Source organism: Danio rerio, chromosome 13 (genome assembly GCF_052040795.2).
Source record: "Danio rerio strain M-AB ecotype USA chromosome 13, GRCz13ab, whole genome shotgun sequence".
Taxonomy (NCBI): domain Eukaryota; kingdom Metazoa; phylum Chordata; class Actinopteri; order Cypriniformes; family Danionidae; genus Danio; species Danio rerio.
This window is the reverse complement of record NC_141033.1, coordinates 49,311,210-49,327,500: the sequence shown is the minus strand read 5'-3', so window position 1 is coordinate 49,327,500 and position 16,291 is coordinate 49,311,210. Positions and strand designations below refer to the sequence as shown.

Below are 16,291 nucleotides of genomic sequence, written 5' to 3'. Positions count from 1 at the left end.
AATGATCAATAGCCCCGCCCTAAATGACTGATAGCCCCACCCTAAAACACTGATAGCCATGCCTTAATTGACCGATAGCCTCGCCCTAAATGACTGATAGCCCTGCCCTAAAACACTGATAGCCTCACCCTAAATGATCGATAGCCTCTCCCTAAATGACTGATAGCCCTGCCCTAAATGACTGATAGCCCTGCCCTAAATGACCAATAGCCTCGTCCTAAATGACCAATAGCCCCGCCCTAAATGTCCGATAGCCCTGCCCTAAAACACTGATAGCCCTGCCCTAATTGACCGATAGCCTCGCCCTAAATGACTGATAGCCCTGCCCTAAAACACTGATAGCCTCACCCTAAATGATCGATAGCCTCGCCCTAGAGGGCTGATAGCCCTACCCTAAATGAACAATAGCCCAACCCTAAATGATCGATAGCTCCGCCCTAAATGACTAATAGCCTCGTCCTAAATGACTGATAGCCCTGCCCTTAATGACCAATAGCCTCGTCCTAAATGACCGATGGCCCTGCCCTAAAACACTGATAGCCCTGCCCTAGATGACCGATAGCCTCGCCCTAAATGACTGATAGCCCTGCCCTAAAACACTGATAGCCTCACCCTAAATGATCGATAGCCTCGCCCTAAATGGCTGATAGCCCTACCCTAAATGAACAATAGCCCAACCCTAAATGATCGATAGCCCCGCCCTAAATGACCAATAGCCTCGTCCTAAATGACCTATAGCCCTGCCCTAAATGTCCAATAGCCTCGCTCTAAATGACTGATAGCCCTGCCCTAAAACACTGATAGCCCCGCCCAAATGTCCGATAGCCTCGCCCTAAATGACCAATAGCCCTACCTTAAATGAACAATAGCCCAACCCTAAATGATTAATAGCCCCGTCCTAAATGACCAATAGCCTCGTCCTAAATGTCCGATAGCCTCGCCCTAAATAACCACTAGCCCTACCCAAAATGAGCAATAGCCCAACCCTAAATGTTTGATAGCCCCGCCCTAAATGACCAATAGCCTCGCCCTAAATGACTGATAGCCCTGCCCTAAAACACTAATAGCTCTGCCCAAATGACCGATAGCTTCGCCCTAAATGACTGATAGCCCTGCCCTAAAACACTGATAGCCCCGCCCAAATGTCCGATAGCCTCGCCCTAAATGACCACTAGCCCTACCCAAAATGAGCAATAGCCCATCCCTAAATGTTTGATAGCCCTGACCTAAATGACCAATAGCCTAACCCTAAATGACTGATAGCCCTGCCCTAAAACACTAATAGCCCTGCCCAAATGACCGATAGTTTCGCCCTAAATGACTGATAGCCCTGCCCTAAAACACTGATAGCCTCACCCTAAATGACTGATAGCCCTGCCCTAAATGACCCAGAGTTCATGAAGATTCTTTTGATTCATCTTTAGTGCCTTCTCCTTCATCTTACCCCAGACATGCTCAATGATGTTCATGTAGGGTGACTGGGCAGGCCAGTCCTGGAGCACCTTGACCTTCTTTGCTTTCAGGAAGTTTGATGTGGAGGCTGAAGTATGAGAAGGAGCGCTATCCTGCTGGAGAATTTGCCCTCTCCTGTGGTTTGTAATGTAATGGGCAGCACAAATGTCTTGATACCTCAGGCTGTTGATGTTGCCATCCACCCTGCAGATCTCTCGCACACCCCCATACTGAATATAACCCCAAACCATGAATTTTCCTTCACCAAACTTGACTGATTTCTGTGAGAATCTTGGGTCCATGCAGGCTCCAATAGGTCTTCTGCAGTATTTGTGATGATTGGGATGCAGTTCAACAGATGATTCATTGGATACCTTTTCCAAATGATCAGCTAGAAGTCAAGTTATTATTTGTTGATCCTACAACTGGGATAGACGATAAGACTTTTGTCAGGTAGTGTATACATTGAAACAAAACATTTTAGCACTTTTAAAACCATGACTTTTCCCAAAGCATGGTAAACCTTGAAAACGATTATCGCCTCATGCCTGAAGTACACAATAGCAGAATTTTTCATATAAAAACGTATAATATTATTGCTGTTGTCCAGGGTTGTGTTGTTGAAATGGATCTGCGTGTGTTGTTTCAGAATGCCCCCCTGCATCTCCTCAAAGCCCCTGAACTCTCACGCTCTGCACTGCTTTGCTAAAATCCATCACATTAGAGCGGCTCTCTTCTTTTCAGACTGGAACTCTCTGTACCCCTCACTGTGTCTATTGGCAAAGCACAGTGTTGTGGATCTCTCACTGCAATGCTGATGTGTGTTGTGTTGTGAGCCCTAAATAATGTATAAAAAAATGCTTGACTTTTTAAAATGAGATTGTGCAAGCAAAAATTACTATTCTCTCATCGTTTACTCACACTTGTTTCAGATATTTGCAGTGGCGTAGTGGACAGGCCCGCAGGGGGGGCCCCGCGTCGTCACGATTTTTAATAATTGAAAATCCGGCAACCGCAATAATCAAACTCTTGGGAACAACTATGGTCGGAACCAAAGTTCACAGGTCTGTGTTCTCTGAACACCTCTCAAGCGGTGGACTACTTCATTCTGATTGCTTGCCACTGAACCGCGTCATAGCTCATACCATAAAGTTGACTTGATTTCAACTATCCTCGACGATCACATCGAAGAAGACGCGCCGCGCTGTTTCTCGCCGCCGGTTCTCATTGAAAATGAAAGACTTTCGGCTACTTTGACGCTCTCACCGCTTTCGGTTTGTGATCGCTCCTCAGTTTGTGAAGGCTTCCTCGCGTTGTCGCTCCACCCAGCCTCCCTTCCCCGCTCCTCAATTTGTGATCGCTTCCCCGTGTTGTATCTCACCCCCCCCCCCCTTCCTCAGGAGTCCCCATCAGTGATCCCTGCAGGGGGGCCTCCGCATTTTGCGCTACGCCACTGGATATTTGTGATTCTTTTTTTTTCTGCTGAAGAAACTGAAAACCTGTAACCATTGATTTTCATAGTATTTGTTTTTCCTACTATGGAAGTCAATATGATTTCAGCTTTATTAAAAAAAAAAATCCTTTTTTTTTGTTTTTAACAGAAGAAAGACTCTGTTTGGAATCACTTGATGATGAGAAAATCACACATTTTTTTTTCGGTGTACTATTCATTTTACTTTTTTTTCCCCCAAAATGTTGCAACATAATTTATAATGTAAAGAGTAATTCATAACTCATGTCACGTCATTGACTACTGAGGCATTGTTCACAAAAAAGTTAAAGAAGTTCAGTGAAGGACTCCAGAAGAGTGAGTAGATGACGGCTTTTTTGGTAAATTTACTTGTTTGAACATTCAATTCATTCATTTTCTTGTCGGCTTAGTCCCTTTATTAATCCGGGGTCGCCACAGCGGAATGAACCGCCAACTTATTCAGCAAGTTTTTACGCAGCGGATGCCCTTCCAGCTGCAACCCATCTCTGGGAAACATCCACACACACAATTGCACACACACTCATACACTGGACAATTTAGCCTACCCAATTCACCTGTACCACATGTCTTTGGACTGTGGGCGAAACTGGAGCCCCCAGAGGAAACCCATGCGAAGGCAGGGAGAACATGCAAACTCCACACAGAAACGCCAACTGAGCCGAGGTTCGAACCAGCGACTCAGCGACCTTCTTGCTGTGAGGCGACAGCACTACCTACTGCGCCACTGCCTCGCCCGATTGAATTACAGTGCAACTATATTTACATTTGCATCTTGAGATACTAAAGTGATATCAGCACTCGTACAGCCTCTTCACCCTTGTGTATTACTCCGCCCACACGAGTGGCAAGCAGAGGACTACAGTTTAACAAATATTGCTGCTGTTGGACAACATAATGTACTTTTGAGGCTTTTCAGGCAAGAATGTAGTTGTTTAAATTGCAACTATGCAGTTTATTTGTAAGTATAGTGCCTATATACTATAGGTGGGCATAGATAATTTTTTTTAATCTAGATTAATCTCGGAATGTCGAAGGCATTCAAAATAAAAAATGTTTCTCAGACCAGGGGTTCATCTCCTGTTTCCAAAATGCATTACAAACTGTTTTGTGAAACTGTTCTACTATGATAATTGATGATGAAAATAAATGATGTTCAATAAGATGCATTTGTGTTTACTAACTGTTTATTCAGTTAAATATCAATTTTGAACTGTAGACCTACATCAGCTCCAAACAGCATTTTTTTTTCAAGTTTTTTTTTTTTTTGATGACCTTAACCCGACTAAAGTCATAACTGAACTAAACATAAATGGAGTTAAGACGTGGAGTTTGCAGATATTAGTGGCATTATTGAAGTAAACACCACGATCAGTAAACACCATCATGTAGGATATTTTCCGACAAGATCCACACACACACACACACACACACACACACACACACACACACACCAAACACACATTGTGAAACGCGGACGTTTTTTTTTCTCACTCCATTTGGCGTGCGTTATTAAATTCCATAACGCTGTTTAAGAAATGTTCATGAGTTAAAGTGAAACTGACGAACTGCAGTTAAAATCAGGCATCCTGCTGATTTGATTTAGAAGGCTGCTTTTTTTTTTCAGACGGCTCAGACGGTGAAAGTTATCATAGCTTGCGCAGTATAGATCCAGCTCCCAAACCAACTTTGAGAATAGATTTACGGTGATGTATATATGAGCAATATCACACGAGTAGCAGTGCGATATGGCTGTATATGAGCACTGGTGGGAGGCGTGCGTTGGCACGAGGCCGTAGGCCGGGGTGGAAGAGAGTGTTCGGGGGTGAGGACAGGATGCAGCTGGTTTTGGGTAGCCGCTTCGATTGGGTACTGCACCAAAGTACCAACCTTTGGTACAGTACGGTACAGTACCCCGTTTGGTTAAGGGGGTTTTTAGTTTACAGACTGTACCAAAGATGAGGGTGGGTGAAATTACGGGAGTTTTTTTAAAGAAGAAATAAGGAAGAACGTTAAAACGGAAATAAATAAGGAAATAAAAACGGGATGTTTGCGGGAGACTGGTCTGAAATAAGGGATACTCCCATGAAAAAAGGAAGTGTTAGCTGGTGTGCTTACCAGTTTAATATTGATTTGATCAGCTATAGTTAGAAATCAGACTTATATCTTCTAAGCGTAAGGGCTTATTATGTGGTTCTGTCGCCGTCTTGTGGATAGAAAACGTCAATTTTCGCCGACGAGCTGTCTCAGAAATTGTAAAAATTTTAAAATAGTCAAAATTCTTGCAAATAAACTGCATAGTTGCAATCTAAACAACTATATTCTCGACTAAAAAGTCTCAAAAATATATTTATTTGTCTAACGGCAGTAATTTTTGTCGAACTGCAGTGTCTGCTTATTGCTGGCTGTATGTGGGCGGAGTAATACACAAAGAGTAAAGAGGCTGTACGGATGCTGATATAACTTAAATATATCACAGCTATCAGCCAATCAGATTCAAGATCCAGACAGAACTGTTGCGTGATAAAATATATATATTATTATATATTATTTTATATTTTTGTTGAAATCATGATTTTTTTTTCGGGATACTCTGAACAAATTTTTTATTTATTTATTTTATCTTAACCTTATAAATTTCTGCTTCCTTGCTTTAATTAATTTAAAGCCTCCTTCTAGACTATAAATATTAAATGCAAAACAGAAAACATAAACAAGACAATTTACTGACGCCCAAACTTTTGGATGGTTTCCTTTCCACCTTGTGAAGCTTTAATTATACGGAATACGTGATTCATTTGCAGTAGAAGAGGAACTGGAGTCTATCGTAAACAAAAACAACTCCATGCCATGCCAAGAACTTTTTAACTGGCCTCCGTATAAACTTCACTGCTCACAAAGACAGTCACTGGAGCTCTTTGGGGACACTCTACCCAGTGCCAGCCCGCTCCATTCCTCTTAGTGCAGTCAAGCCAGACCGCCGTCCAGCTCCAGACGTGACTTCCTGGCCCTGCCGGCTCCATTCTGATGCCTAAGCCCCCGATGCCTGTTTGGCCCTCGACTGTGCTTGAGCTTTCAGACTCCTGAATGGATCTAATGGGGTGGAATGAGCAGGTCTGTGGGGTCCTGGCCAGAGATCGGTCCCTCTACACCTGCATCCACCAGGTGTTCCCCAAAGCTTCCTGTGAATTCCACATCCAGGCCAAAGGAAACAAAATCTGAGTACGGCATTGGGCTCGTCTTTGTATGTGTGTGTGCAGGCTGCCGGTCATCTGGAGAGGCTTTTCATTAGGCTTGAGAGCTGCTCGCCACCAACTTAATGTCGGAAACCTGAGGAATTTCAGTGGGTTAAAAGGATAATGCTTGCACCGTGCTCAGGCCAACCCTTATGCAAATAAGCATTAATGTTCATACGGGTGCTGTTCGTACGGGTATTATTATTATTATTATTATTATTATTATTATTATTATCATTATTATTTACTTAGTCCCTGTTGTCGCCACAGCAAAATGATCCTCCAATTGGGTTGTTTTCCTGCGGCTGGTGCCCTTCTGGCCGTATTATTTATTTATTTATTTATTTATTTATTTATTTATTTATTTATTTATTTATTTATTTATTACTATTTATTATTATTATTATTATTATTATTATTATTATTATTATATTACTTATTATTATTATTATATTACTATTTATTATTATTATTATTATTATTATTATTTTTATTTTTATTATTATTATTATATTACTATTTATTTATTTATTATTATTTTTACTATTTGTTTATTCATTCATTTATTATTAATATTATTAATAGTGTTACTACTACTATATTACTATTTATTAATATTATTATTATTATTATTACTATTTATTATTATTATTATTACTATTACTATTTATTATTATTATTATTATTATTATTATAACTATATTACTATTTATTATTAATATTATTAGTTAACATTATTAGTATAATACTAATATTTGTTGTTATTATTATTATTATTAATTTTCTTACTATTTATTGTTATTATTATTCCTACTATTAATTATTATTATTATTATCATTACTATATTACTATTAATTATTATGTTTATTATTATTATTATTATTATTATTATTATTAATAATATATTACTATTTATTATTATTTTTATTATTATTTTCATATTATTATTTATTTATTGTTATTATTATTATTTTTATTACTATTACTTTATTACTATTTATTTATTTATTGATGTTATTATTATTATTATTATTATTATTATTATTATTATTATTATTATTTACTTAGTTCCTGATTTATTAGGTGTCGCCACAGTCGAATGATCCACCAATTACACCAGTAATGTTTTTCTGCGGGAAATGCCCTTCCGGCAGTATTGCAATTATTTATATAATTATGATTATTATTATTGCTTATTTAGTCCTTTATTTATCAGTTGTTGCACAGCGGAATGACCTGCCAATTACTCTGGCATATGTTTTTCTGCGACAAATGCCCTTCCAGCCCTGTATTATTATTATTATTATTATTATAATTTTCCTTCAGCTTAGTCTCTTTATTTATCAGGGATCACCACAGCGGAATGAACCGCCAACTTATCCAGCATGTGTTTTACACTTTCCAATTTTTCTAAATAGAGTTCTTCAAGCTGGAACCCAGTAATGGGAAACACCCATGCACTTTCATTCACACATATAAACTATGGCCAATTTAGTTTATTCAGTTCACCTATAGCGCATGTCTTTGGATTGTACCTATACTGTACAACCTCTCATATGGAATGAATGGGCCAAGAATTGAGTTATTTCTCATGCACTAGTGTGGTGCATGAATGATCAAATCTGTAGTTGTGTCTGTAGCATGCTAAACTAGAATAGACAGCATCTGCTCATGTTTTCCAGCTTTATATTTAGCTTTGATCCTTCGGAGGCTGCTCCAACTCCTGTCGGTATGCAGACTCGTCACCGTTCCGAATGAGGCCGATAACAGTAGTATCATCCACAAACTTTAGGAGCTTGATGGAGGGGTCTTTTTCCATGCAGTCGTTGGTATACAGGGAGAATAGCAGTGGGGAGAGAACACATCCCTGGAGGGCACCACTGCTCATGATGCGGCTGTCGGATGTGATTTTGCGCATTCTGACTAGCTGTTGTCTATCTGTCAGAAAGCTGGTGATCCATTGACAGACAGAGTTAGGAACAGAGAGCTGGGTCTGTTTGTACTCGAGCAGTGATGGGACGATGGTGTTTGAGGCAGGTCACCTTTAAGGTCACCTTTAAGTACAGTCTTCAGCTTAACTTAAAAAAAAAGTTTTACGACAACCTACATGTCTTGTAAATTTTTAAGTCAAAATCTTAATGTGTTTAAAAACTTAATTTTTTTTAGTTATAGTGCATTTTTTAATTGGGTTGAAACCGGGCTTAATTGGTGCAATCATTTTCCTACCTTTTTCAATCTGTGTAGAATTTATGGAAAGTCAGTGATCAAAAGGAGCGGGCATCTGGAGATTGTCCATGTGGTGTTTGTAGTCATTACATATCAGCAGCACAATGGACCCTTCTCCTCTAATCTCTACATCTCTATAATAGAGTCCTCATCCTGTTTGCTGTGCGTCTTTCTGTATCGCGCTCTCCCTCTTCTGCTCTTGTATAAATCCTCTGGAATGCAGAGGCAGGTGGGAACAAGCGCTCGCTCTATACGCTTTTTGCTTTTTATAGGTTTTCTTGCATTTGCACAGTTGCACCATCGTTTGTGTGTGTGTGTCTGTGTGTGTGTGTGTGTGTATATATTATTTGTATGTATATATATATATATATATATATATATATATATATATATATATATATATATATATATATATATATATACATACAGTTGAAGTCAGAATTTTTAGCCCCCCTTTGATTTTTATTTTTATTTTTTAAATATTTTCTAAATGATGTTTAACAGAGAAGGGAAATTTTCACAGTATGTCTGATAATATTTTTTCTTCTGGAGAAAGTCTTATTTGTTTTATTTCGGCTCGAATAAAAGCAGCTTTTAATTTTGTAAACACCATTTTAAGGACAAAATTATTAGCCCCTTTAAGCAATTTTTTTATTCGATAGTCTACAGAACAAACCATCATAATACAATAACTTGACTAATTACACTAACCTGTCTAGTTAACCTATTTAACCTAATTAAGCTTTTAAATGTCACTTTAAGCTGTATAGAAGTGTCTTGAAAAATATCTAGTCAAATATTCTTTACTGTCATCATGGCAAAGATAAAATAAATCAGTTATTAGAAATGAGTTATTAAAACTGTTATGATTAGAAATGTCTTGAAAAAATCTGCTCTCTGTTAAAGAGAAATAGAAAACATAAAAATAAAATAAAAAAATATAGAAAATAAAGAAAAATAAACAATGGGTCTAATAATTCAGTGGGAAAAATAATTATGACTTCAACTGTATATCCAAGCCTATATATCCAAGTTTTATATATTGGATTTGCCAAGCCTTCACAAATCCAAAAAGTTAAAACCTAAACAAAGTGAGCTGCCAACTAGTAGCATTATTGAGATTAAAAGCGATGACGCTCTTAAAAATAAAGGTACTTCATTGAAAAACTTTTTGCATTTGTCATCATTTGCTCACCCTTCACTTGGTCCAAATCCATTTGAGTTTCCTCTGTTAAAAACAAAAGAGCAATACTTGTTGATGGTTCCTATTGTCTTCCATAGTAATTCTTTCCTACTATGGCAGTTTTGGGTGTAATTAGTTATAAAGTACTGTAACTAGTTACTGTAATTAGATCACTTTTTTTGCAGAAAAAGTAAAGAGATTACTTTTTAGTTTCAGCTTATTTAATTACAGTACTTATAATGTCCTTGTTTAAATAATGTACACACATTCAACAGTTTTGGATCAATCATTTAAGAGAAGAAGAGCAATTAATGTATCTAGTAGATTGAGCATGCTTGAGAAACTATGAACTGAGTCAGAAATTAATGTCAATATATGGTATGCATGAAATAACTCATCGCATCGCTTTAGATTTGTTATGCTTTGATACATATGATATTTAAGTGTTACATTTTATAATGAAGCTAAAATGTCCTGTTTAGATTAAATAAATTTAAAAAGTTTAATTTCTTTGCAGCGTTGATATTTAAAGTTTAGTATTGGAAGAATTTGAATCAACTCTGAGATGCTTTTTTCTCATTTGGGATGCATTTCTTTGATCAAAAATACATGAGATAAAAGGATATTCTAAAATAAAAAAATTATAGTTGAATTTACACATTTTTTAAGGTAAGTGGCTGCAAACAATTTACATGGGCTGAATTTAAACAAACAAATTAAGTTAAACATTAATACATTTAATTTGTTTGTCTAAATTCAGCCAAGATAAATTGTTTACTTAAAAAAATTTTGTAAATCCAGTGAATATTTTTTCCAGTGTACAACATTTTTTTTAATTGTTGTTGAATATATATTTAATGTGCAATTCAGTCCAGTCATGCAAAGCTGAATGTTCTACATCCACTCCAGTCTTCAATTTTGCAATTTTTTTAACAATATATTATTATAGTAATATTTTTGTAAAAACCGTGATATTCTTCAGGACATTTTAAAGGTTATAATAATTATATAAATAATATTACAGAGCTGCATGTTATAGGACAAAAACTGACATTGTGTTGTCTGTAAAGTACACTAAAAAATCCTGGGTTCCACATACTCAATTTGTGTTGACAACATAAAATAATTACGTTAACTTATTTGTTTTTACAAATTTAAGTGGATTGAACATAAAATAATTAGTTTACCCCCAAAAAACAATTTGTTTTTTTGTTTGTTTGTTTTTTTTCCACAAAATTGTGTTGTTTCAGCTCATTTTAAATAGTTTGAACAAACAAAAATTTCACTGCGCTTTCACCATGTATGTACAGTTGAAACCAGTTTACATACACTCTGTCTCATACGAAACGTTTACTATTTTAGGTCCGTTAGGAGAACCTAAATGATTTACATTTGCTAAATGGCAGAATAATGAGAGAACTTGTTATTCATTATTCCTTGGTATTTTTTTTAGCTTTGGTTTTAAACTGTATAACTTTGGTCAAATGTTTTGGGTATCCTTCCACAAGCTTCTCATTCCTCTGGACAGATCTGGTTTAACTGAGTCAGATTTGCTCGCACAAGCTTTTTCAACTCTGCCCACAAATTGTCTATAGGATTGAGTTCAGGGCTTTGTGATGGCCACTCCAAAGCTTTCACTCTGTTGTCCTTACAGCACATTTTAACTAATTTGGCAGTATGCTTAGGGTCATGGTCTGTTTGGAAGACCCATTTGTGGCCAAGTTTTAATTTCCTGGCTGATGTCTTGAGATGTTTTTTCATGATGCCATCTATGCTGTGAAGTGGACTAGTCCCTCCTGCAGCAAAACACCCCCACAACACAGCCCCACAACATGATGCTGCCGTCCCCATATTTTACAGTTGGGATGGTGTTCCTAGGCTTGTAAGCTTTCCCCTTTGTCCTCCAAATGTAACACTGGTCATTATGGCAAAACAGTTCAATCTTAGTTTCATCAGATCTCAGGACATGTCTCCAAAAATGGATCTTTTTCCCAATGCAATTTAGCAAATTGTAATCTGGCTTTTTTGTTGATTCTGGCTTGTTGATTTTCCCATGTTGTCTGTAAGAATGGGTTTTAACCACAGCGGTTCGAACTGTAGTTCTGACGAGCGACTAAAAAGTTATCAGCATGATGGTAAAAACTGTACATTTCTAGTCAAACCATTCTTCTGCAGTCTCATACCAAAAATGGAAATAAGGGCAGTATTAATAGCCATAAATGTGGAAGAGCGTTGATATTATGTGATTGTATTGTATTGCAATAATGAACAATTAAATGTTGATGTTAAATCAAAAGTAATTCACGAATATTTAAAAATGAGATGATTTAATCACAATAATTCTCTTTGGTTACAACTGAATTACTTACAAAATAACTATAAAATGATAAAATATGAAATGATAAAACATATGATATAAATTGTACCCAGCTTAAATGGAAAACTAAAGTTACCAGAGGCAGAAGGAGAGACACAGTGGGAGGAAGAGAGAGACAAAGGCCCAGAAGTTAGCATCATTGTAGTAGAGTCAGAGAAGATAGACTACAGAGGAGGAGAGGAGCAAAGCAAGAGAGAAGCAGACCAGGAAAAGACAGGGCAGGAAAAGAGGCAGAGCTCGAGTTTACCACCTATTTTGTGTCTTTCTTGACCATGTGACTAAAGCCCAAATGCTGAGACATTCAAACTACCAATCAACATGTGACCACATCATAAAACCCCCAAAGTCCACACACCAGGCCCTGATCTTATCAGTATCTGCCTTTGGAGTCAGTATGGACCTTCTGGAGTCAAAAAGACATGTTGTGTCATATAAACAAATGCATATGATAATTTAGCCTTGAGGCTGATTTATACTTCTGCATCAAACGCCGGCGTATGCTACGGCGCTAACGCATATGCTGACGCATAGCTGACGTGCACCTCTCAAAAAATGTAACTACACGTCTCAGGTCTGTTATTGGTTATCTTGGTAGCGCTGACGAGTCTGGGCGGAACGAGAGCCGCGTGAATGGTGCGAGCCTGATGGAGCGATTGTTTACAAGTGTGGAGTCCCGTGAAGGAGCTCCGGATGGAAAGTTTTGTTTTGTGTTTACCTCATAGTTAAAGTTGTTGCACGTCCGCCAGTTCCTGCCTCAAAATTAGCAAGTTTGAGCCACTTGTACATCCCGGAAGTGTTCAGGAAAAGCAAAAAGCAGCGAAGAAACTCGACACAGAGGTAGATTTACACCTCACTGCCAACTAGTGTTTTGGAAGTGTTAATGCAGACCAACAGAGACAGCGCTCAGAAGTATAAATGCACAGCTACGCGCGTTGCATGCGCCGTGGGTTACGCAGGTCACTTGACGCAGAAGTATAAACCAGGCTTTACAGTAACACAAGGAAGCAGTGTGTTTGAGGTTTTCCTTAAATACTGTTCTACAGTTGTGCGTTCGATTAACTCAAATGTTGTCAATTAGCCAATCAGAAACTTCCAAAACCTTGACACCATCTTCTGATCTTTTTCAGAGGCAGAATACTCTTATTGTATGTAAACTTGACTTTCAAGAAAAATTTAAAACAATTTCTCAAAAAGATCTCTCTCATTATTCAGCTATTAAGCAGAACAGAAACTAATTTAATAATCCTAACTTACCTAAAAGGGGTAAAGTTTAGTCACATTAACATCTGACTTTAAAATGGTTATGTGTTTTTTTATACAGTGTATTTAAACTTCTGGTTTCAACTGTACATATGTAAGCTAACTTCAAAACCTCGCTTCTTTCTCTACCTTCTCTGTGCCCGTCCCATAAACCACACCATCACGCCAGCATGAAGCGCTAAATGAAAAGATAGGAAATGAGGGCTTGAAATGAAAGAAAGCGGCCTGAGAGAAAGATAAACAATTACCACACATTTAGTTTGGCGTGTTCTGCCCTTTCTCCTTTTTTTCCTCTTCATCAAAGCGCCTTTGAAGCGTTCTGCGTTCTGCAGCGTAATCGCTTTCACTTGTTTTTCTTTCATTAATAAGCCTCAGTGCCGTGGAGCTGTCAGTTAGCCATTTTAAAGCCAGTCTGCACTTTCGTTATGCACTCTTCAGATTGGATTGGAGATTGCGGTGCATGTTAGGACAGGGAACAGACCAAAAGATTCAGCGTCAGGGTCTCACTGCCCAATCCAAAATCCTTCCCATAGGCCTCTGCAAGTGTGGTCTTGTTAGCGTAGGAGTAAAATGACAAAATGTATGATCTACTGTAGGCAAAACAGGCTAATCCACCAAGGATTTAGCACTTTAAATTGAACCCCAAGCTTGTTTTTTCAAGGTTTAAAGCAATTGTTTACTCAAAAATGAATAGTCTGTTAATGTTTACTCCCTTCATGTATTACATCAAGGTTTCTAAATCAGATCCTTGGAATGGCTTGTTGGTGACTATTTTAGGTGAATGATTAGTGTAATACAGCTCTCATTTAGATAATTATGTGACTGTGTGTTTAAAAATGGCTGTTCATGAACTTCTTTTTCCACTTTGACCCACAAAGACATGCAAACTCTTACACAGAGCCCAACATGGAAGTTTGTGATTGGGTCAGCCCAATGTAAATAAAGAAAAGAACCAATGGGCTGCAGATAATGTCACACGGCTGCTCTGTCCGGAAAAGAAACATCTCACTTTCAGAGCGTGACAGCTTACACAGCACCGTCAATCATTGAGGCAGAAAAACATGACAGACTGCTGAGTGCTTTATGGGCCAATCAGATCATAAGAAGATGATCAGCCCAGCCCAAAAAGTATGTCGAAACAGCGGTAAACTGCCCAACGTCTGCCCCTGGCCACAACAGAAAAAAAAAAGCGTTAATTGCGTTAATTTTTATAAGGCGTTAATTATTTCAAATTAATCGCATGCGTTAACGCGTTAATTTTAACAGCACTATTTTATATTAATATATTTATATGAGTAGTGAGCAGTGGGGTAAAGTAACTAATTACAAATACTCAAATTACTGTAATTGAGTAGTTTTCCTCAGGATTTGTAACCTTCAGTCACTACTTTGTCTATGGGGATTAGAAAAATCAGTCCTGTGATTCCTGTCCAATCAAATCTCACATAGAACGTATATGGCCTCATAAGCCCCTTTCACACAGTGATACCGGTAAATATCTGGAAAATTTCCGGAACGACTTTACCGGTATATTCAAAAAAGCGCTGTTCACACAGACGAGGACGTTACGGAAATTTTCCGGAAAAGAGCATTCACACATCCATTCCAAAATACCGGTAAATTCTGACATCATTCACCACAAATGAGCTTTAAACGGCCGCGCTTGTATTTGTAAACATTTGACTAAATTACAAACTCTGTGGATGATCAATATTGTTAACAACTTTCGCAGGATCACTTTCGCATGTCGAGATGTACATAATATGTGCGTGTGCAGGCGCTCACAGGCTGTTTTACAGGCACACGCAAAGCTTGAAGGTAAACAAACAACGGCTTATCATAAGCATCTCATTGATGATTATTTACACAGTTGGCATTAAGAAGAACATATAAACGTGATCTGACTAACTTCTAGCAGCTATATGTGTCTGGAAAAATATTCAAAGGCTTTTATTCTCACAAACCGCGCGGACGTAAATGCGTCTGACTGTTGTGATTGGCTAAAGCAGACGTCTCACGTCAGCACGTTCTAGACGTGCACGCGCTTATTACGGGAATCTTCCTTCTGCATTCACACAGCGCAGCATTCCGGCAAATTGCCGGTAATGTTACAACTTCTCTTTCCGGAAAATAGCCAGAACGAATTTACCGGTATTTTCAAAAAGGACCTGTTCACACATACAACCTTTCCGGAAAATTGCCGGTAATTTTCCAGAAAGGTCTGTATGTGTGAAAGGGGCTATTATGAACAACCTCAAAATAGGGTTATCAAAAGAAATATATTAATGCAATTCAAATATATAATATATGAATTGATGTTTACTTTAAACATATTATAAATAAGCCCTAACATGTAGTGAACCAAGCTGATCACTGCCCTTATCAGTGAATGAATTTGTATTCACACCTGATCCACGAGAGCTAGGGAGCTAATCGAGATGCATCCTCAGTCTTTCAATAACACTTAAAGCCCTCCATTTTGGCTGATTTTCTCTCTTTCGGAGTCTATCGCTGGCTGCCAACCTGACAGAAGTTGCTTTTTGATTTGGTTCAACACAGACCACCAACAGCGAGGCGTATGAGGGAAAAGTTTGTTTGAATTGGGGTTTGTTTTTTTCTCTTTTCTCTCTCCCTTCTGTGTGGTGTTAGTTTTGACATCAGTTAAAGCCAGCACAAGGCTCTTGTTCCAATTAGTAAAAAAATATTTCTTGCAAACTCTTTCAGTCTCTGTAGATTGTTTTGTTGGTGTAGTGCAGTAAATGTTTTTTTTTTGTCTTGTTTCTAGTAAAAAAAAATATTAAAATCGTAAATCAAGAAGAATTTTCTAGACAAGCAGAAATATTGTCTTGTTTTCAGAAATAATATGCCAAAAAAACAAGCTTAATCCTCCAACAGGGTAAGCAAAATAATTTTGTTCTTTGTTTTGACAGGCAGTTACTTTCCTACTCCTTTGGCAGATTTTAAGTACTATTTTAAGCCACAGCCATATCACCCTGCAGCTCAAGATCGGTTACTCACTGAAGCTAAGCAGGGCTGAGCCTGGTCAGTACCTGGATGGGAGACCACT

General features: G+C 37.8%; 2 protein-coding genes and 2 long non-coding RNA genes across 6 annotated transcripts in view; 3 read left to right on the top strand and 1 right to left on the bottom strand.

The window, feature by feature from the left end:
• Positions 1–16,291, top strand: part of ate1 (arginyltransferase 1) — a gene marked incomplete at its 3' end in the record, with an annotated part of 211,311 nt that overhangs the window by 130,907 nt on the left and 64,113 nt on the right.
• LOC141377074 (uncharacterized) overlaps positions 1–16,291 on the bottom strand; it is a 60,822-nt gene that overhangs the window by 26,489 nt on the left and 18,042 nt on the right. The gene's annotated exons all lie outside the window — the stretch shown is intronic.
• Positions 1–16,291, top strand: part of slc29a1a (solute carrier family 29 member 1a) — a 378,565-nt gene that overhangs the window by 359,194 nt on the left and 3,080 nt on the right. The gene's annotated exons all lie outside the window — the stretch shown is intronic.
• On the top strand, positions 1,796–4,309 carry LOC147834311 (uncharacterized). Its single transcript, XR_015506519.1, has 2 exons — positions 1,796–3,765; positions 3,939–4,309. It is a non-coding gene; the product is annotated as an uncharacterized LOC147834311 (long non-coding RNA).